Genomic DNA, 22,669 nt, shown 5'->3' with positions numbered 1-22,669 from the left:
GTTATATTACCACCCTGAAAAACTCCTTAGAGTTTATGATCTTTTCAATAACATTACTTACCTTTACCCACGCACCCCAGTTCAAAAAATACTGCTCTAAAAGAGCCAAGCTTACACAGTGGAGAAAAAAAAATAGTCTCTTCAATAAGTGGTTTTGGGAAAACTGGACAGCCATATGCAAAAGAATGAAACTAGACCACCATCTTATACCATATACAAAAATTAACTCAAAATGTATTGAAGACTTGAATGTAAGATCTGAAACCATAAAACTCCTAGAAGAAAACATAGATGATAAGCTCCCTGAAATCAGTCTTGGCAATGATTTTTTAGATCTGACACCAAAAGCAAAGTCAACACAAGCAAAAATAAACAAGTGTAACTATATCAATCTAAAAGCTTCTGCAAAGCAAAGAAAATCATTAACAAAATGAAAAGGCAGCCTACTGAATGGAAGAAAATAACTGCAAATCATATATCTGATAAGCGGTTAATATTCAAAATATATACAAAACTCATTCAACTTAATAGCAAAAAAAAAAATTGATTAAAACATATGCAGAGGTTCTGAATAGACTTTTTTCTAAAGAAGACATATAGATGGCCAACAGGTACGTGAAAAGATGCTCAACATCACTAATCATCAGGGAAATGCAAATCAGAACTACAATTAGATATCACCTCACACATGTTAGGATGGCTATTATCAAAAAGACACTAAATGACAATGAGTAATTGGAGAAAAAAGGGAAACTCTGCACTATTGGTGCAAATATAAACTGGTGTAGCCACCATGAAAAACAGTTTAGAAGTTCCTCAAAAAATTCAAAATAGAACTACCATGTGATCCAGCAATTCTACTTCTGGGAATTTATCAAAAGAAAATGAAAACACTAACTCAGAAAGATATATGCACCCCCATGTTCACTGCAGCACTATTTGCAATAGCCAAGACATAGAAATGTCAAAGTGTCCACGGATGAATACATGAATAAAGAAAATGTGAGATATATATATACATACACATATATGTATACACATAGCGGAATATTATTCAGCCATAAAGAGTGAACTCTTCCTATTTGAGACACCATGAATGCACCTTGAGAGCATTATGCTAAGTGAAATAAGTCACTTTTGAGAAAGACAAATACCATATGATTTCAGGTATATGTGGAATCTTAAAAAAAAAAAAAAAGGTGGAGAAGACTGCAGAGAAATTAGATTGGTAGTTGCCAGAGGCAGGGGGTAAGGGATGGGGAAATGGGTGCAGGGGTCAAAAGGTACAAACTTCCAGTTGTAAAACAAATAATCTTGGAGATGTAATGTACAGTGTGGTGACTATACTTAATGATACTATACTGCATATTTGAAAGTTACTAGGTCACAAGAAAAAACAATTTATAACTAAGTATGATGACAGCTGTTAGACTTACTGTGATGATCATTTTGCAACATACACAAATACAGAATCATTATGTTGTACATCTGAAACTAATATGTTATATGTCAATCATACCTCTAAAAAAAACTGCTCTAAGGGGAAGCCTAACTTGAAGACTCAATCTAAAATATAAAAACTCAATCATTTCTTGGGGAAAAATGAAACTAAGGAGAGAACATTCTCTACACTAAACAGAAGAGACCTCAGGAACATCCTTTCCTCTAAGAATGACAGAAAAGAAACTGAGATTATTAGGAAAAATATCCAGAGCCAAGTCTGCTACTTAAAAGATAAATACTAAGGAATTTCCAAATCTTGTAAAGTCATGCATATCTTGTGCTATTATTTCTCTAAGATTTAAGGTGAGTAGCTAAAATTGTCATCGTCTATCCCTCACTCCACTGTTCAGTTCTAAAAGTTCTACTCCAAGAAGCTCTTCAAAAGCACGCTTCCATCTGGTAATTTACACTTTCTTATTATGAACAGTAAATGTTTATTTTAAAATATTAATAATAAATTATCAAACAACATCCTAAGCACCTGCCAATATCATATTAGTTTATAGCCTTCCTTAGACTCAAGGTGTATGAAAGAACATCTGAAGAGAGTACTGTGACCTTTCCAAGGCAGCATTCACAAATGACCACCAAAAGACCAGATGCACAAAGAAAGACAGTAAAAGGTCTGAGCAGAATATAGAATGGCTGGAAAGGTAGAGTTTAAAAAGCCAAGGAAGAGTAATGTCATAGATGTCAGTGGAAGAAAAGTTTCAGGTCGGAGGGAGTGGCCAACCATGTCAAATGCTGCAGGTCTAAAAACTTCCCTAGGTCTCTTCTTTCAGTTCAGCCAAAAAATAAAGCTTTTATTACTCTCTCCCTCCTTCCTCCCTCCCTGTCGCTCTCTCTACTATGGAAGGCAGTGTAACTTTGACTCATTTGGGAAAAGACACAATTCGTTCACAAATTGGGGTAAACCTACCTAACAACATATGAATACCATGAGCTCCTTTGAGATTACAATTATATTTGCCCAAAACTCAATTCATTATGTTATATAGACACACAATACATACATTTGTTTGAAAAAGGATGATGGCAATCTGACCATGAGCTTAGGCACTGCAATGGTAAGTGTCTCACTGGACTAAAGCAGATAATAGATTTTAGGGAATATGTTTTATCTCTTTTACCAAAAAAGGCTTTAACGAATAGGGCTGTGAAAGAGCCTGAAGAATCTGAGTGCCACCAAACAACTACCTGATTAAAACACCAGAGCCCTGTTTTGCCTCTTTTCATAGAACTTTTAACATATGGCCACCAATTTTCCCAATAACTTGGAAGCAAATATCATCACAGGCAGCTCACTAGCATCTCAGAGAAAGAGCTACAATGTTTAGTGACAAAGAAAATGTATTATAAGGAAACCATAACTCCCTATGTGACAGCAGGGACCCAGCTCACAAGCAGGGCAGTCATAACTTTGGTAACCTTATCTTTTCTGGTGCTAAACTCTCCTGCAAAACTGCCTTGGGATGAAAGAGGAGGGTTTCCAACCCTCGAAGTAATGAATTCCCCAACTTTACCTCTTGCCGAATTACACACACTCAAGGCACAAAACATAATACAAAGAGAATGCTGTAAGAAATTAGCCTTGCAACTCAAAGAAAGCATAGTAAAGCAGAGCCCACACGGCTCTCTAGGTGGACCGTACAATCGTAACCACAGAGCAGTTCACAGGAAGTGCACAAGAAGGGACTACGTATCTACATTTTTCGCCCCCACAGTGACACATATAATTGTCATCTGCACAGTACTTCATCTGTCCAGACTATTTTATAATCACAATTCTGGAATTATTCCATCACAATAATTGAGTATGATTAAAACTTATTTTCTGTCTTCTAGGCATTCGGATTACAACAGATGGGAGACAATCAGGATGGCAAAGTAGAGAAATAAACTCTTCCTTTGTCTCAAAACCTCGTCAAAGATGGTAGAATTGCTATATTCTAGAGTTTGAAGAAACCTAGAGCATCCAATAATTTCAAATGATGAGAAACTAACACTCAGAAGAGTTATAAGCAATTTGTTCGCTGTCAACCAAATGAATTAGTGGCAAAGCCAGGAGAACTCTGACCTCCTGACTCCCAACTCAGCATTCCGCACTGCCATATTCCTTTTCTGTAAACAAACAATGAAATATGTGTGGAGAATTCTGAGCTGTTAGGTTCAGCACACTAGCTTGTCTTCTGAAACGACAAATCTCTCCTCGCATTGGCTTACCAAAAAAAAAAAAAAGTTACAGCGGAATCTGGAGCAGATTATCATCTTTGCCCATCCTAAAGGAAATGGGTAGATCCACAAAATGGGCCAGGCAATGCACTGGAATTAAATGAATACAGCAGGACTGTGAGGATAACAAATGAGAAAACGGGGATGAGAATACTCTTTTTAGGCCTCAAAGCTTACTGAGCAAGAGGGAGGGCTCTATGGTATAACTTATTCTAGGTATTTAAGGTAAATGATTACTACTTTAACTTTTAATTTTTTAATTTTTATTTAAACATCATAGAAGCCTTTTAAAAATCACATAGGATAAATTTATAACAAAAAGTAATAGTCAGTGGGATATTATAACCCAACTAACATTTTTAAATCATCATTCAGCCAGCAGAAAGAACAGAGCTGGGTCGGGGAAACAGGGAGTGCGATCAGGAGGCTACTGGAGAAGTCTGAGAGAGATGACGGTGGTTTAGCCAAGGGGTGTCAGATTGTACCACTTACCATAGTAAGGGTAAGTATTATTTCATGAAACTTTTGTTTCAGATATCTGCACACTTATGTGTATAATTGAGTCTTAATATAAAATGTGTCTCCAATTATGAGTCACAGCCAAAAAAGTTTGAAAAACAGTACCCTAGGAAATTGAGAATACTTATCTTCCCTAAAATCTTTGTCAAAGTCCTATATCAGGCTCAAGTGAAACAAGCCACGACAAGTTTAATTACATACCAAATATAATCTTATTGATCTGCCAAAAGAATACTTCATTTGGTCTTTATAAAGAAAAAAAAAAGAAAGAACAGTACAAGCAGTATTCAAGCATCACTGAGATGCCAGGCACAAATTATGTTACTTCTACCAACCGTGGAGACGTACAGATTACTAACAACATGTAATGCCAATTTTCTTTAACCACTAAACCATTCTAACCATTCAACTACCCCTAATTTTAGGGATTAAACAACACCAACGCACATTCATAATGGCAATGCTTTCAGAATTTCCAGGAAAATACCATACTCTCCCAAATGGGAAATTACGGCCTAATTCTCCTTGAAGAATACAGAGATTACATATTACAGCTCTGAAAGATTCTTTCAAAAAACTAACTGCCTTAAGCAATATCCTTTTTTTAATAACTGAGATAAAACAGCCAAGCTTTTAGGTTCAATTAACTCGGTCTCTCAACAGCAATGCTACTGGCATTTTGGGTGGGTAATTCTTTGTTTCGGACTGTTATCCTTGGTCCCTGACCACCAAACACCAATGGTGTATCTCTTCCCTTCCACTGTCACTATGACAACCAAAAATGCCCCCATACTTTTCCAAATATCCTCTGGAAATATGGTACCTATCCCATTGAGAACCACTGAAAATTTTAGCTGATATTCTCCATTGATCAACTGATTGACTTGTGGCCTCCGATTCAGAACAGAGATGTCAAGCAGTTTATCTATGCCTTGAATTTCACCATTTCCAGGTAGCGTTAAGATCAAATGGTCTGAAACAGAAAGCATATTTATTATCTTTTTCCTGGCACAAGCAGCCCCTCGGTATTATTTTCAAAGTGCTATGAAGCAAATGTAGATATTTAAGAGGAAAAAAAAAAAAAGGTTAACATGGATTTTACAAGTATTCTAAGGTAAAAGCAAATCTACATTTCCCCCAAGTTTCATGATAAAAGGATGGAATAGACAGAATTACAGAAGAATGGCTAAGATTATTTCCTTGAACAAAGTGTACAGGTACATTTATGATTATCTATACATATCTAGTGTACAGATTTAAGAGAAAAGTCATTGAGTAATATGTGACAGGTTTTATCAAATTGAGAAGAATATATAATACTTACTGAACACTTGTAACCATAAACAGTGGCAAATGCTTGTTTAATCCTTACAGCATGCTTATGAGGATATTATTATTCTCCTTATTATACAGAAGAATAGAGAAGTACAGAGAGGTTAAATAACTTGTTCAAGATTACCTAGTGATTAAGTGGTTGAGCCAGGGTTCAAATCCAGATTAACTCCAGAGTCCTCAGTAAGAGCTGTATAGTTGCAAGGCACTCACAGGAAGGCTGGAGTAGGAGATTTTAAACTCAGGAAAGAACTTGTCTGAAAACTATGACCCTTGGAAATATGCTAAGTAAAGAAGCCAGTAACAAAAGAGCACATATTATATGATTGAATTTATATGAAATGTCAAGAATAGGCAAGCCTATAGAATCAGAAAGTAGGTTAGTGGTTATAGTAGGGCTGGGGAAGAGGAGAGAGGCTGAGTGAAGGAGGGAATAGGAAGCAGCTACTAATATCTATATGGGGTTTCTTTGAGGGGTGATGAAAATTTTCTAAAATCGATTTTGATGATGGTTGTACAACTCTATGAATATACTAAAAACTAAGGAATAGTAAATTTTAAATACATGAATTGTATGCTATTTTAATTATATCTCAATAAAGCTGTTTTTTAAATAAATAGACCTAAACTAAGGTGATAACAGGAGGGGTCTAAGTGGGTTTAAGTTGTTTCCCAGGTCTCTAACATGAGTAATATGAATGAAGAAGTGATTAATGCTGCACTCGTCAGATACAGGAGGAGGCAGGGTAGGGGGAGGAGGCAGGGTAGGGAGAGGTAGGTAGGTTTGGACAGGTTAAAATTACCTATAGGACACCCAAATGGAGATGTTTGGAAGGCAGCCGGATTGCTAGGTCTAGAGATTATTAGATATCTGGGGTGAAAAAATTACTTATAAATCAATAGCAAACAAGCAGTGGCTAAAACCAGAGGTTTTTATGCAGAGATCCTCAAAGAGTGCTGAGAGAGATAAGAGCTAAAGGCTAAGACTAAGATTAGACTAATGGGGAATATCCACAATGAACAGCTAAGCAGAGAACAAGAAGCAATAGCCAAAAAGGAAGGGGGAAGAAAGGAAAGAATACAATCTTCTGACGAAAGTTTCAAGAAAAATAAAATCCTTAACAGTGTCAACTGCTTCAGAAGGGTCCTAGCATAGTGAATGGCACACAGAGATGCTCAATAAACATCTGATGAACCAATTAATATTTAAAAAGTGTTCACTGATTTGGAAATATGAAAGAAATAGTGACTGGTGTCTTCAGTTAAGACCACAGAGCACCTACACACAAATTCAAAAGAGGTGCTTTCTTTAGGTGAGCACACAGCTTGATAACAGGGCTCAGGCTGAATTTCAGCCCCCCACATGTTCCCCACACCCCAGCTAGTACCCATGTGCAGTGAACAACTACAGTAGGTTTAAAAGAGATGCCGAAGTGACAACACCGAGTATAGACTACTCTTTCACAACCTGTCTGAGAAGGGAAATACAGAAGTCTCTGGTACCAGAAAAGGACTTCTCCAATTCTAAAACCCACCAATAAACTACACCATAAACTCTCGTCATCTTACTGGCTTATTGTGAACTTGGGGAGATGGTTCATCCAACTTTTAGAGAATATGTTCTATTTATAACCTATTTGGTCATTTTAACTAAAATGTTAAAGCTTCCATTAGCAAAAAGAAAGACACAACCTAGATAACATGAACAATAAAACAAAACAGAAGAAATGCTATGGGAAACTAAGGGCAAAGCCAGCAGCTATAGGACCCTCATGGACAGAAACAAAGTCATTCAAATACCAAGTGTAGTAGTTTAAAACTATACCCCAAAATTCTTTAATACTCCTCCATTCAAAAGGTGGAAACTAATTCCCTTGCCCTTGAGTGTGGGCTGTACTTGGTGACTCTTTTCTAACAAACAGAATGTAGCAGAAGTGACAATATGTGACTTCTGAGATGAGGTCACAAAAAGTGTTGCAGCTTCCTCCTTACTCTCTCAGCTCAGTGGCTCGAGAAGGACACCAGCTGCCATGTTCTAATAACACTCGACCAGTCCTCTGGAGAAGTCCATCCGGTAAGGAACTGAGGCCTTCTGCCAACAGCCATGTCAGTAAGCCATTTTGGAAGTGAGTCCTCCAGCCCCAGTCAAGCCTTTATATGACCACAGCCCCAGCAGACATTATGAATGTAACTTCATGAGCTGGAATCACTCACTTAAGATGCTCCCAGATTCTTGAGCCACAAAAACTGTGCAAGATAATGTTTACTGTTTTTTTAAGCTGCTGAGTTTTAGAATAATTTATGCTGAAATAGATAACCAATAAAACTTTAAAAAGCACAGGTGTACTAGAATATTCATTTACTTTATTCACTAAGCATGTGAACACTTATATACAGAGCAGAATTCTCCAAATTAACAAATTTTTAATCTGTACAAAGGTAAATAACCAGATTTATGATTTCCTTTAAAAATAATAACGAATTAAACAGGAAACCAAGAATAATGCAAGTAGCTTTTATTGAGAGGCCAAAGGCATTACAAAGTCTTCCCAGAAAAAATAAATAAATAAATAACTGAATAAAAGTTAAAGCCCTTCTTCTCAAGAAAGGTTACACATTTTATAATATGGCAAAGAATGGAATAAAAATGACAAGAGTGATATGTTTGACCTGCAATAAGAAACTAATATATATAAAAGGAGGGAAGGGGAGATAAACTAATAGATAAAAAAGAGGGTAGGAAATTTTGTAGAAAGAAGATTGAATTTGATGCAGAACTTAACACGATTTGTGGATGACTTAAAAGAAAGTTAAAAAGTGTTTACAAGGGATCCTCTGGGGTGCTGGATATTTAACACTGGAGTGTAGTAATGGTTGCACAACTCCACAAATTTACTAAAATATCAATGAATTGTACACTTCAAACAAGTGATTTTTCAGTACATTAATTATACCTCAGTAAAGCTGGGTTGTTTTAAAGTGGCGCAGGCATCCCTCAGAGATACTGCAGGCTGGATTCAGGACCACCACAATCAAGCAAGTATTGCAACAAAGCGAGTCATAATCTTTTTGCTGGTGGAGGGCCCTGCCTTCAATTTGTAAAACACACAACATCTGTGAAGTGCAATAATGCGAAGCACAATAAAACAAGGTATGCCTGCAATTATTCGTTCACTGAAGCAGGATGGGAAAATTACATTATTAGGATTTCTCTGACTAAGGAAAGGACGCAGCCGAGAGGAAAAGTACAGTAATTCACTTGATGGAAAAAAAATAAAATTTTCATAGATTAAAAAACATTAACGTTTCCATCTCAGCACAATAAAGGACAGTATTGCGTCTCTGGGTAACCTCTCTGTAAACCTTGCTGAAACCGCAAAAGCTTATTATCTTAAGAGTAGAAATAGTTAAATGTAAAATGAGGAGCAGCATTTCAACTTAATTTCCTACTTTAAAAGAATGTAAGGTAATTTCTTTACGAGCATGATAACAACAGTCAATTCCATCAGCCAGTCAAAACATCCAAATGGGGGATTTTTTGGTATTTTTGGAGAAAATTAATTTGCATTGGTTCGGGGACTTTTGTAGAAGTTTCCCAGAACAGCGGCACTGTATTTTATTTACGCCATTTGTAACTACAGAGATCAAGCAAAACTGTACCTATAAACAACAACAATTCACATTTGCTTTGAGCCACGAAAATACTAACCTACTCTGACCTCCCCTTCACCAACTTCAACAAACCCTGGGTCAAGAGTCTCAACTTCCCAAAACAGCGCAGTTGTCTCTAATTTCAGACCTGCTACTCTCCTCTCTGCCTTTGGCTAAATCAGTAACAAGCCCAGTTATAAAAACAAAACCAAAAAATTCTAACTCATGTAGGTATTTTCTTTCTCCATTAAAAGAATGTTCCAGCAGACACAAAAGAAATAATGTATCAGTATATAATTCTATTTTCTCTAAATGACTATAATAAGTCAAAATAGTTCGAGATAGTGATATTTGCTATATTATCTACCTACACCCGAAAATTTGTAGCATCAATGAACTTTATATATTTCAATAAAAGAATATATTGTGAAAATTTACCATGCCTAACCCTTAGTAGGCATTCAATAAATGTTAGGTCCTTTCTATCCTTTCTGTTAATTCGTGCAGTATTTCCATGAAATAGTTCCTGTTACTACCTCCAATATAAAACAGCAAAATAGAAGATAATTTCCTGACTACCACCCAGATCAGACCCTAAAAACCCAGGCCACCAGATGGTAATGAAGGGATTCACTTGCAGAAGTTAAACGTTAATCTACTCTCTCTCTCCACCTCCCTTCCTAGGCAGCTGTGTCAATTCCAAGGACCATGCTCCTTCTGCTACAGGAAGTGGCTCGACTGTTTTTCCTTGAAGTACTGTATTAACAGTTCCTGTTCTCTGTGACAGCGAAAACCAATCCCAAAAGCCTATTCTATTCTAAGTGCAGATGCAGCAAGAGTCCAAAGATTGTCATCAACCCATAGAACCCCATACACAAGTTCAAAGAATTCCTGGTTGGGGGCTGGGGAAATACTGTCATTGTTTTCTTGGCTATCAAGTTCAACTCTCCAAGTGATCTAAGTTTCCTGCACCAATAAGCAATGGAGTCTCCACGCAACTAAGATCATGGAAGACTAGAGCTCCATGTGCTCGCATTAGCCCTCACTTTCACAGGAAATGTCCTGACAGAAATAGGTTTGCAGCGCTCTGTGAAGCTACCATCTATACAGCTCTTTCTGTGGGCATCTGACCCAAGATAGATATATGAGCCAAAGCCATATCTGGTGTACTTTTGTTCAGGCTCCAGAGCTTAAGATAGGAACACAGCATGTTGTGTCAAATTCAACTCTTGTGGTTACAGATGGACAGACTCTGTCATCAGTAATAAGATTTATAGTTGTCAGTGCTGGCCTGGCTACTGCCAAGACAAGTCCTTTGTTGCTTACCATTCACAGAAGCTATTGACTTTTCAAGTGACCAGAAGAATTAGCTAGCCTGTCACTTCCTACTATCCCAAGTTGCTTTACATAATGGCTCCAATGGAAGAACCTCCACCCTCTCAGGACTGGATCCTGGTGTGTCTATGTGCGCGTGTGAAGTCCTGGTGTGGAGAGCGGACTGTAAGCTGACAAGGTCCTTGCAATCTGTGAGGTCAACCAAAGGTTGCCTCGCCTCAAGGAACCCTCCTAAGAATGGAAAAGTACGAACTGATGGGGGAACAATGCGGTGCTGCTCCAAGGCAGGGTGAGCAGAGGGAATGGCAAAAGATCATAGCAGGGTGTGGGTTGGGTGAAGATAATCTTATCTTCGCCAGCAATCTATGCTCTTGTATGAAAGCAGCTTGCAAAAATAAAACTACACCACTGCTCCACCATCAGTGGACAGTGGATCTCCTGATCCCAGCTTCCTGTCTTCTTCCTTTTCTTCATCTCCCACTGTCCTACTCTGGTACATTCTCCAGAGCCGCGCTGGACATGGCAGGATTTACCACTTGCTGGAGACACGACATGCTGGTTCTGTTCTATGACCACCAAAATTTAAAATTGGTTGTGCCATATCTTTGGTATTTAATATATTCCAACAAGATACTAGACGTAGTTCACAATATTAGATAAACCATGGGGCCATGAAGAGTATTTCCTTAAACAATAATCAAATCTGATCTATTCTAGTTCAGTAGAACTGAAAATACTAACAAATACCTTAGGCAGGAAAGAGTGAATAAACCTGGGACCTACCTTTACAATTCCCTCAGACAGATGAAATTCAATTCCATGCCAACCATACCCTTCGATCACTAAAACACAAACAGAAAAATAAAAGTTCATGCAATAGAAGCAGTTCTTCCAGTTCCTAAAGGGTATCTGGTTTCCAAATAAGAAGCTATTTCTTATTTCTTATCTTTCTATCCTCTCATCCCCACCACAGTAGTTGAGCTCTGTCACTGGCAAAAAGGCCCAGAAAGGTAGAGTTAAATAATAGGTAACACTTGCTATATGCTAGGCACTGTTCTAAATGCTTAAATGTGCTAATTAATTTAATCCTCACAATAATCCTATGAGATACTCTTATTAACTCATTTTACATTCAAATGACAACTGACCTATATCTCTGAAAATCATTCTTGCTGGTGTTAAATAAATGTAGACAATCTCAAACATTGTAGCTGGACTGTCTCAATTTGGTATGTGTTCCGTGTTCATCCACTCATGCATTTCTTGAGTCCCCACAATACCTGGTGCTAAAGAGGATTCATTTTCTGCCCTTGAGGAGTTGAAAAACTAGTTGGGGAGATCAGACTAAACTACAAGAAATGGTTCAAGAAATGGAATGCCCTATATTATGAGGTACACTTTTTTTATGCAATCATTCAGTAAAAAAAATCACTAACCTTTGGGAAAAGGAGAGGAAAGCTTCACATAAGAGGTGCCCTAAACCTGAACCTTTAAAAATAGGTTACGCAAGCAAAACAAGGAGAAAGGCTCTTTAGGCAAGGAAACGAGAACAAAAACATGTTGTGGCAGGGACATGGGGGACTGAGGCCCTTTACAGTCTCATCCCATCCACTTTGACTAGCCTTTGTCCTGGCCACCGGTCTCCCTCCCTCTCCCGATTAGCCATACCAAACTCCTTACTTCTAGGACAATCTTTGATAGTCCCAGCGTTACTCTTACTGCCTGGAATGTTCTTCCCCCTTTTCCCTGGTGGGTAACATTAATCCTTGTATGCTGTAAGCACTCAATAAAGTACAGTCACTGTTTTAAGTAATTCTCATTATTATTTAAGATCCAACTGAAACGTCTTCCTAAAGCCTTTTCCAATTCCCCAGAGTTAATCTACTCAGTGCTTCTCCACCACATTCACATGGCATTTGTCCATTTCTCCATTAGAGTGGTAAAATATTTTATTGTCCTCAGGTTTCCTTTTTCTTTCTCTACTTGTCTGAACAGGAAAAATCTTTTATACAACTTGATATCCCCCAAAACCTAGCACAGCACCTGGCACATAACAGCTGACTCAAATTTACAAAATAACGATAGGATTCTTCTAAAAAGTCGGCTCCTTTAGTACATTTAAACAATTCGGTTTATCAAAATCTAATGCAATTTTACATTTTCATGAATATGTCTGCTATATAATTACAACAACAATTAATGTCCCCAAAAAATCAAAGTAGATTCACTAAAAACTACCAGCTGACTAGGTTTTGCTTGACACCAAGGTTCTCACCCATTGTAATTGAGGCAGGAGAAATTTACTGAATTGATAATTTAGGTATTATATTGGTGACCTTTCTCACTGAAATGATACCACAGCTCTGTATGCAATATGTATGTTTAAGTAGGTATTTATCTTGGCTTTTAGTCATGGATCGTTAAGGTTACAAATTTAGAAATCCAATCATAAATCCAAGGTTTATTTATAGAAACTTTCCATACGGTAGGAGTTTAAGAAGTAAAACAGCAGCCTTTTTCCTTGCTGAAAGCAGAAGGTAGCAGAGCGCCAAAGGAGCAAACCCTCTTCTGACTCTGCTCTTGGCACTGCTTAAAGGAGAGACAAGCAAGAGCCTCCCTGAAAATGTCACCCAGGGCAACGGGCATTTCAATGTCTGTGCTTTTCGAGGCTTAAGTATTAATTTTATACATGCCCATGTTCATTTAAAGCACAATTTGTGGCATGGAACTTAAAAAATGTTCTAACGTGCTATATTAATCGAGTCAGCCAGGTTCGAACATGCTTAAAATACTCTAGATCATTATGCAAAGGTATGAGCTCAATCCTTTATTCTCAGGAAAAGGAACTTAGTCACGGTAGAATGACTTAAGCAAGAGTATTTCAATGCAAGCCATAACAAAAAAAGCCAAATCCTAAATAATGAGTTACTTTTTTAAAATATCTGAACAGCAATAAGATACAAGCTAATGATAGACTTCTTACAATTATTAATCTCAAAATGAGATCCTGGATTTTTAGTTAAAGTTGTCAGAGAATGTATTTTGAAACTGATTTTCACATGAGACCATCTTATAAAAAGGTTGTTTTAGTCATCCACTGACTAAACCCATTTAGAATCCAAGTCTAGCTTACTTTATATTGAAATGAATTATATTTTTATGTGAATAATCTTATAAGCAAAGTTCTTTTAATCTTTTATTTTGCTGGCTTTTAGAGAAATGCCAATAAAACCTGGAATGACTAAATTTTTATAAACCTTGGAAGCTCACACAACCAATCCCTTCATTTTCAGTTGGGAAACATTGCAGAAAGAGTTCGATGGTGATAACAGAAACACTGGACCAAAATCTGATTACTAATCCATTGTGCTTATTCTAGTATATACTACTAAACACACTGCTTTTTATTGAGACAGAAAATGTTTTAAAAATTACAGAAGTTTGAATACCTACATTCATTCTCTAACTAAAAAGAATTTTACAATTAGATACATTTGCCCTGAAGATTTAGAAATGCTGTCTCTTAAAAACTTGAGCAGTAGAAAATTATACCAGTTATTTTCAATGCTTTTGAAAATATAGAATCTTTGCTGGAAGTTTAGCTTTAAAAAGTTTTTCTTACATTCCCAAAAGGATGGGAATAATTTTAACAATCTAAGATGACATTATCCTTATCCTCTAAAAAAATTAACTTCACACACACACACACACACACACACAAAGCAATTTCATTTAATTCAGGGTCTCCTTTCGAATTAGCATTTCTGAAAGAATGCTATTGTCTCATTTTAAGCTGGGGAAGAGATGGAAAGGATAAAAGTAACAAAAAATGGAATTAAAGGAGAAAAAGGAAATCAATATAAAGGTTTGACTCTGATGATAAAAAAGGAGAAAAAACAATTCCCAATTGAATGAATGAATGAACTGTGGTTTTTAAGCAATCAGCCTCAACAGGGTATGGTTACATACCTCCTCAAACTGAACACCTACTAGAAAAATCTTAATCTCATTTTGCCTGATTCCTTTATTTGCTCTTTCTTTCATTTCCAAAAAGATAGCATTAAGTGGACTGGGTCCCCTGGAGAAAGGAGAGGAGTCAGGAATGTCAGTCCATGTAGCCCCCTCAAAGTGGTGGCTCTGGCTGGAGCTATTAGAGAGTCTCAAAAGGAAAGTCAAAGACCACCGTGTTCCCAAACCTGTCTATAACCTCCTCTAAGAGAGACTAGAAACCTGCAAGGAGCAATAATACTCTGCTGCCTTCCACACTCAACAAAAGCCTTTCCTTTCCGATTATCGGTTTAACTTGCACAGAAATTTTAAAGAATACTACACATAACATTCGATTAAGATGACAAGGGGAAAAAGAAAACAATACCATATATACTAGAGGAAAGGAGGGAATAAGGTACACACGCGTAGCCCTGCTGGTCAACTCGGCTGCAGCATTCAACCTAATTCAACCTAACATGCTTGGTTAAGCATTAGAACATAAAAAATCTAGTATCTCAAACCTTCCTTCCACTCATGAGTTTCAAACGCTATCAAAGTTCCCAGTATTGCCCTCCTTGGCCAGTACTCCATAAAAGCCATGGAAGCATCTCCCATTTCACTGTGTATTAAAACTCAGATGTCATAGCTCCAGACAAGCAGATATAGCTATCACTTTTTCAAACTGCAAAGCAAAGTCCACTTTATAGTTTTCAAGTAATTGAACATCTATTCTCTTATGTAATTCTCCTAACACTGGAAAGTTGTTATTTTCAGAGATGAGTGGAAAGCAAACCACAGCAAAGCCTCTAGTTAAGTAGAACAGCAGCAGAAGCAGCTCATTTGTCAATCAGTGTTCTAAATAAGAGAGGCGGCTCTTTAGACCTCAAACCTGACTTGAATTACCACTGAAGCAAGTCTTAAATGTGTACATTCCCATTTTCTTAAACAGAATAAAATGAACATTTTCAATTATTCCTTGCTTTTTCTTATAATAAACTACTTTAAATTTTCAAAATAGGTAATACATAACCATGATTTTTAAAAAATCAAACAGTAAAAAGGTGTATAGTGCAGTAAACTCTCTGATATTACTAATGGGAATTTCTTTTCAAATATATCTCCTCAGGCAAGGGAAACAAAAGAAAAAATAAACGAGACTACATCAAACTAAAAAGTTTTTGTACAGCAAAGGAAACCATCAACAAAACAAAAAGACAACCGAGTGTTTGGGAGAAGATATTCGCTAATGATACATCTGATAAGGGGTTAATATCCAAAATATATAAAGAACTTACACAACTCAACAACAAAAAAACAAACAATCCAATTAAAAAATGGGCATAAGACCTGAACAGATACTTCTCCAAAGAGGAAATACAGATGGCTAGCTAATAGACATGAAAAGATGCTCAAGGTCCCTAACCATCAGAGAAATGCAAATTAAAACCACAATGAGTTTACAGCCATGCCACCCTGAACAAGCCCAATCCCGTCTGATCTCAGAAGCTTAGCAGGGTCGGATCCAGTTAGTACTTGGATGGGAGACCACTTAGGAAGACCAGGTGCTGTAGGCGTAAAAAATAAAAAATAAAAAAATTAGAGATTGTAAACTGACAAGGTCCTTGCAATCTGTGAGGTCAACCAAGGATTGCCTCACCTTAAAAAAAAAAAAAAAAATGAGATATCACCTCACACCTGTCAGAATGGCTATCATCAATAAATCAAATAAGTGTTGGCCAGGATGCAGAGAAAAGGGAACCCTCATACATTGTTGGTGGGATTGCAAAATGATATAGCCACTATGGAAAACAGTATGGAGGTTTCTCAAAAAATTAAAAATGGATATACCTTTTGACCCAGCAATTGCACTTCTGGGTATTTATCCAAAGAAAATCAAAACAATAATTTGTAAAGATCTATGCACTCCAATATTCATGGCAGCACAATTTACAATAGCCAAGTTATGGAAGCAACCTAAATGCCCATCAACAGATGATTGGATAAAGAACTTACGGTTCATATATGTAATGGAATATTACTCAGCCATTAAAAAAAATGAAATCCTACCATTTGCAACCACATGGACGGCCTAGAGGTTATTATGCAGAGTGAAATAAGTCAGACAGAGAAAGATAAATACCATATGATTTCATTTATATGCAGAACCTAAGGAACAAAAAGAACAAACTAATCAAAAACACTCATGAATATAGTGGACAATTTGGTGATGGACAGAGGGCAGTGGGGTTGGGGGACTGGGAGAATAGGGTGAAAGATTAAAGAAGTACAAATTAGTAGTTGGCAGCTGGTCACGGGGATGGGGGGCACAGCAGAGGGATGCAGTTAGCATTAATGATGGCTAGGTGAAGGGCCAGGGGAGGGAGGGAACAATTGGGGGAATCATCTTATGAACTATATAGATGTCTAACCAATGTACTATATACCTGAAACTAATTTAAATAACTTTTTTTAAAAGGTGTATAGTGAAAAGTAGGTCTCTATCATATGATTTCAAGTTTCTTGTAATTTAATGTTTTCTTAATGGATGAATCACTCTCCTATACTTACAAATGTGGCTGCAGAAGAAGGTGGTGAATGATGTAGCTCTTTATTGCACTACGAGAGAGCACATCATCACCATCACAGAAATCTGAGCAATTGCACAGGAGACCTGCCTTCAATATGGGAAGGCACATTTGTGCCCTCCCTATATAAACTCTCACAGGCATACACAGCTACACCCAAAAGAGAGTTCTTTGGTGTGTGAGGAGGGAGGAGGAGTAAAATATATATTATATAAAATTCGCCACTGTATAAAACAAAGAAATGAGGACTTTTTAGACTTTACAAAATGGATTCCATGGGAGCCATGACAGTAATGTCAATTGGCATATAATGGGAACACCCTTAGGGTGTTAAGTGGAAGCTCAGAAAAATCGGCCATGACTGCCTTGAATAAGCCCGCAGCTTCAGGAGCCAATAAGCATAAGGATCCCACCTTGTAAGGTCCATATAAGCTGAACACCTTAGACCAACAACGCTCAAGCCTGACGCCAGAGCATCACAGACGTGTGCACTAAGAGCCGAAAACTCGGACCTCCTGCCCATCATAGCCACTGGCTTGGGACCCACATGAAGCTGTCTGTGCTGCCAGTCAACAGAGCTCACTGCAGAGACACAAAGACGAGCTAGCATCCATCCCTTCACTCTGCCGCATGGCACTCTGTACTTCCCCTCTCTGTGGGTTGCCTGTCGACCTGCATAAGTACCTACCTGACTGGTTTATGAGATGGGTCCACTCAATAAACCTGGCACTGTGAAAGGACACAAACGTGTTCAAGGGTGTTTGGTAGCCGCTTTCCTTGTTTGCAACAACCATTTTAAGCATTTTTAAGTATACCATTCCATGGCACTAAGTGTATTCACAACCTATGGAACCACCACTATCCACTTCCAAAACTTTTTCATCATCCCAAATAGAAACTCTGTACCTATTAGACAGCAATCCCCCATTTCCTCTCCCCACCCCAGCTCCCAGTAACATCTATTCTACTTTCTATGAATTTGCCTATTCTAATACTTTAAGTGGAATCACACGATATTTATCCTTTTGTTTCTAACTTCTTTCACTTAGCAGAATGTTTTCAAAGTTCATTCATGCTGAGGCATGTATCAAAATTCTTTTCCGTTTTAAGGCTGAATAATATTTTATTGTATGTGTATACCACATTTTATTTACACGCTACCAAAGCGGGCACATATACCACATTTTGTTTATCCATTTAGCAGTGGTGGGACACTTGGGTAGTTTCCACCTTTTGGCTATTGTGAATAATGATACCGTGAACACTGGTGCACAAGTATCTATGTAAGTCTCTTCTTCCAATTCTTGTGAGTATATTCTTAGAAGTGGAATTGCTGGATCCTATGGCAATTCCGTGTTTAACTTTTTGAGGAACTACAAAGCTGTTTTCCACAGTGACTGCACCATTTTATACCAGTGATATACAAGGGTTCCAGTTTCCCCTCCTCAAGTTTTTTTGATAATGGCCATCCTAATAAGTGTGAAGTGGTATCTCATGTGGTTTTCACTTGCATTCAAAAGAGAGGGTTCTTATGTCTGTGGCTTCAAAGCATTTTGTATTTGGAGGTGTTCCCGTGGCACTGGTCCACCTCCACCTCTTCATCACGATTCTCAAGAATCTACCATTCGTTCAGTGCACTAGTCATTTCAAATCTTGTCTGCTATGACTACTACTGTACTTCACTCTGCCTCTTCTGCTTTTCTAACATTTCCTTTCACCTATGCTTTCTGGCTTTCTCCTCAAATAACACTAATCTATTTATAACCAGCCACTGCTAGTTTAATCAACATCTTCAACTTTCAGAAGAACCAACTACTACTCATAGCATTTTTGGCGCTTTAAGTCGTCTCGGGAATTGTCAATAATGCTCAAAAGTTCTTTCTTGACAATCTAAGGCACTTTTCTTTTTCTTGGTTTTGGGTTTAGCACTCTTTTGGATGCTTGAAAATAACAGAAAGCTGGTCTTTGGATAACCAAAGTTTACCATCGGCATTTTTTTTTTTTAATTTTAATTTTTCAATCAAGAGTTGACATTCAAAATTTTTTATATTAGTTTCAGTTGTAGAGCACAGTGGTTAGACATTTATATCATTTACAAAGTGAACCCCAATTAGTCTAGTACCCATCTGGCACTATATAGTTATTACGATATTGACTCTATTCCCTATGCTGTACTTCACATCCCTGTGACTATGTTGTAACTACCAATTTGTACTTCTTAATCCCTTCACCTTTTTCACTCAGCCCCACAACCTCTGCTCCCATCTGGCAATCACTAGTTTGTTCTTTATATTGAGTCTCTTTTCATTTTGTTTGCTCATTTATTTTGTTTGTTAGAGTCCACATATAAGTGAGATCATATGCTACACCATCGGAATTTTTGTGTCTAAGCCTACCTGCATTTAGGCAGAGCTTACAGATAAATATATACATTAAAGTTCTCACGTCTCAAGAACACAACAAAGATGATAAAATTAAAAATACTTTTATTAGTAACCCACGATAAATTGTTATTCAGCTGCCAACAGTGCCTAGAACATGGTAGGCACTTAATAAACATTTGTTGAATGAATGGTTTAAGGAGATAATATGGCAGCAGAGAAAAGGTGTTTGCTTTGGAGTCAGATCTGGATTTATATCTCAGCTCCTACCTTTATTAACCATATGATCATGAGCTAAGTTACTTAGCTTCTCTGAGCCTCAGTTTCCTCACCCAAAAAATAGTTGGATAATACCACCTATCTTGCAGAATGACCATGAAAAGATGTTACTGGTGATATACTCAAATATACAAATTGCTTTGTTGGTACTGACTCTAAGTACCTCAAAAGCAAGGATTTAAGCAAAAGAAACAGTTCAGTAGCTCACAATTCAACAATTATTTAGTGAAGGCCTAGTATGTGCCAGGCCTATAGGTGCATGAGATAAATCAGTGATCAAGAGACAGATCCCTGCCCTCATACAGTTTAAATTCTAATGGCGAGGGGTAAATAATAATATAGTAAATAAACTATATAGATCTTAAAGTATAATGTTTTAGAAAAGGTAGGTCAGAATAAAGGGTATCAGTATTGGGGGAGGAAGAGTTATAATTTTTTAGTAAGATGATTAGGGTAGCCTCACTGAGAAAGTGACACTGGATTAAAGATTTGACAGTCATGAGAAAGTTAGCCAGGCAGATATCTACAAGAAGAGCCTTCCAGACAAAAGGAAAAGCCAAAGCAGAAGCAGGACTATCATGTTCAAAGAACAGCAAGAAAGCTAGTGTGGCAGCAGCAGAGTGAGCAAGGGGAATACGTAGGTGAGGTCACACAGGCTAAGAGAAGACCAGATACTATAAGGCCTCACAGGTTTTACTCGGAGTGGAATGGGGAGTGACTGTTTTTAAACAGAGGAGTGACATGATCTGACTTAGGTATAAAAAAAGATTCAGGCTGCTGTGCTGAGAATAAAGGAAAGAATGGGAGATCAGTTAGGAGGTACAATAATCCAGGCATGAGAGGACAGAGGCCAGTGGTAGCAGCAGAGATGGTGAAAGTAGTTGATTTTGGATGTATTTTAAAGGTAGATCCTGTAAGTTTTCCCGGCAGACTGGATATGGGGTATGAGAGAAAGAGTAAGAGTCCAAAGATTTGACCAGAGCAACTAAAAGAGCAGAGCTGCTGTCAAATAAGTCCTGGAACTGGGCGGGGGCAGTTTAAAGGAGAAAATGAATAGTTTACTTTTAGTTTTGTATATGTTGTTTGAGACAGTTGGCTTTCCAACTTTTCCAACAGGTAAATAGGGTCACATATTCCAGCAAACTGCTGCTATCTCAGCAATTACAATGGAGTATATGCTTTCAATAGTGAGTCAGGCCTTGGGAGTGATTTAGCGCATGGAAATTCACCAGCTGGCATCTACTATTAGATTCAAGGAGACAAACGGAATTTTTGTATTGGGTTTTTCCAAGAGTTAACTAGTTCTTAAATTGACTATACCTTTCTAAAGTATTTACAGATGAAATAATATAATGTCTGGGATTTTGTTTTAAAGTACTGAGGAGGAAGAGGTTAGCAAGGTTAAACAAGATTGGTTATGTGTTGATAATTATTGAAGTTGGGCGACAGGTCCATGTGGTGGTTCATTTTACGATTCTCTTTATGTGTGTTTGAAACAGTCCATAATAAAGACTTAAGTTGTTTTGTTTTGTTTTGAACTTATGTCATGATCTGGTGAACTTGACAAATAAAGAACAAAGTGATACTTGGGACCAATGAGCTCCATACATAATCTATTGTGATACATCTTGATTCTAACACTTATTTCTCATTGAACAAATATTTTTGAGCACAATTACCATATTCCAGGCACCAAACCGAATACTGAGGATACAACGATAAACTAAATTCTCTCTCCTTCAGAAGTGAGTAGGGAATCTGTTTTATAAAAAAGGCAAACACATGGTGTCATAGACCACACAAGAGCGACACCTAATCCAACTCTCGCCAATCAGGAAAAGCTTCCCAGGCACTATCTACGTTAATTCTGAAAAATTCAATCCAAAGAAACAAATCATTTCTTTTTTGCCCACACTGACCTTTATCAGGTTATAGACTTGTCAGATCAGCAAGTAAATGCCTATCCCTTTATGATCTAAAATATCCATTTCCCTATAAAGCTGAAATTATCAAACTGTCATTCATTAGACAAATATTTATTAAATATCTACCAGGTGCCAGTATGTGCTAGACAAAAAGGATAAAACATGGTCTCTGACTTTGTGGAGTTTATAATCTTGGAGCATAAGAAGATAAAAACAAGTAAGCAAGCCATCAGGCAGAAAACTAATTACAAACTTCTCCAAGATATCAAGGAAACATAGAAGGAACTTTATAGGCAGAAATTATCTACTTTTTAGACATGGTGGTAAGGGGAGGTGAACAATGAAGTAAGACCAAGGGATGATAATGTAACTGACTGAAGGAGGAGGAAAGGGATTCCCCACCAGGTGAGATCAGCATAGATAAAGCATGCTTACAATTTAGGTCACAGAAAGAAATCTGGATTTTAAGAGCAATGGGAAACGACTGGAAACGAGGGTTTTAAGCAGAGAAGTGACATGACTCAGTTTGTTTTTAGGAACATTCCCGCTACTCTGGAGAGAATGGACTGAAAGAGAATAATGATTTTTACCAAGACGAATTTTAGATGAATAAAATCAAACACTAAAATTGATTTTGGCCAGTGAAAATCATATTTGCATTTCATAACCAATCTAAAATCCTTTAAATTGCCATACTGAGTCCAGGCTTCACCTACAGTTTTTGTTTTGTTTTTTATGCTTACAATCAATGGGTCATGACCTCTGAGGAGCTCTCTGGGAAGCTGAAACAAGCCCACATGCCTGGGGGTTAGCATTCTTCTCATTCTCCAATTGCCCAAGTCAGATTAATTTTCATTTACTCATCTCCTATTCCACAATCAGCTTTTTGGCTGAAAGGAAGGGAGTAGAGGACTTCCTCAGGTGTTTTAGGAGACAA

The 22,669-nt window shown here is 37.4% G+C and overlaps 1 protein-coding gene and 1 pseudogene across 5 annotated transcripts in view; one reads left to right on the top strand and one right to left on the bottom strand.

Annotated features, from left to right (window-relative positions):
• Positions 1–22,669, bottom strand: part of MRTFA (myocardin related transcription factor A) — a 170,927-nt gene that overhangs the window by 125,828 nt on the left and 22,430 nt on the right. The window contains exon 2 of one of the 5 annotated variants that reach the window (XM_039863385.1): positions 11,356–11,414. The exons of 2 other annotated variants lie outside the window; for them this stretch is intronic. The gene's annotated coding sequence lies outside the window, so the exon portion shown is untranslated. Of the gene's footprint in view, positions 1–11,355; positions 11,415–22,669 lie in introns of those variants that run through there. 2 more of the 5 variants (XM_039863384.1, XM_039863386.1) reach the window with 2 other exon arrangements.
• Positions 16,018–16,136, top strand: LOC120603020 (uncharacterized; annotated as a pseudogene).

This window comes from Pteropus medius, unplaced genomic scaffold (genome assembly GCF_902729225.1).
Source record: "Pteropus medius unplaced genomic scaffold, Ma_sr-lr_union100, whole genome shotgun sequence".
NCBI lineage: Eukaryota > Metazoa > Chordata > Mammalia > Chiroptera > Pteropodidae > Pteropus > Pteropus medius.
The sequence above is the reverse complement of the archived record's forward strand: the minus strand, read 5'-3'. Positions and strand labels throughout refer to the sequence as shown.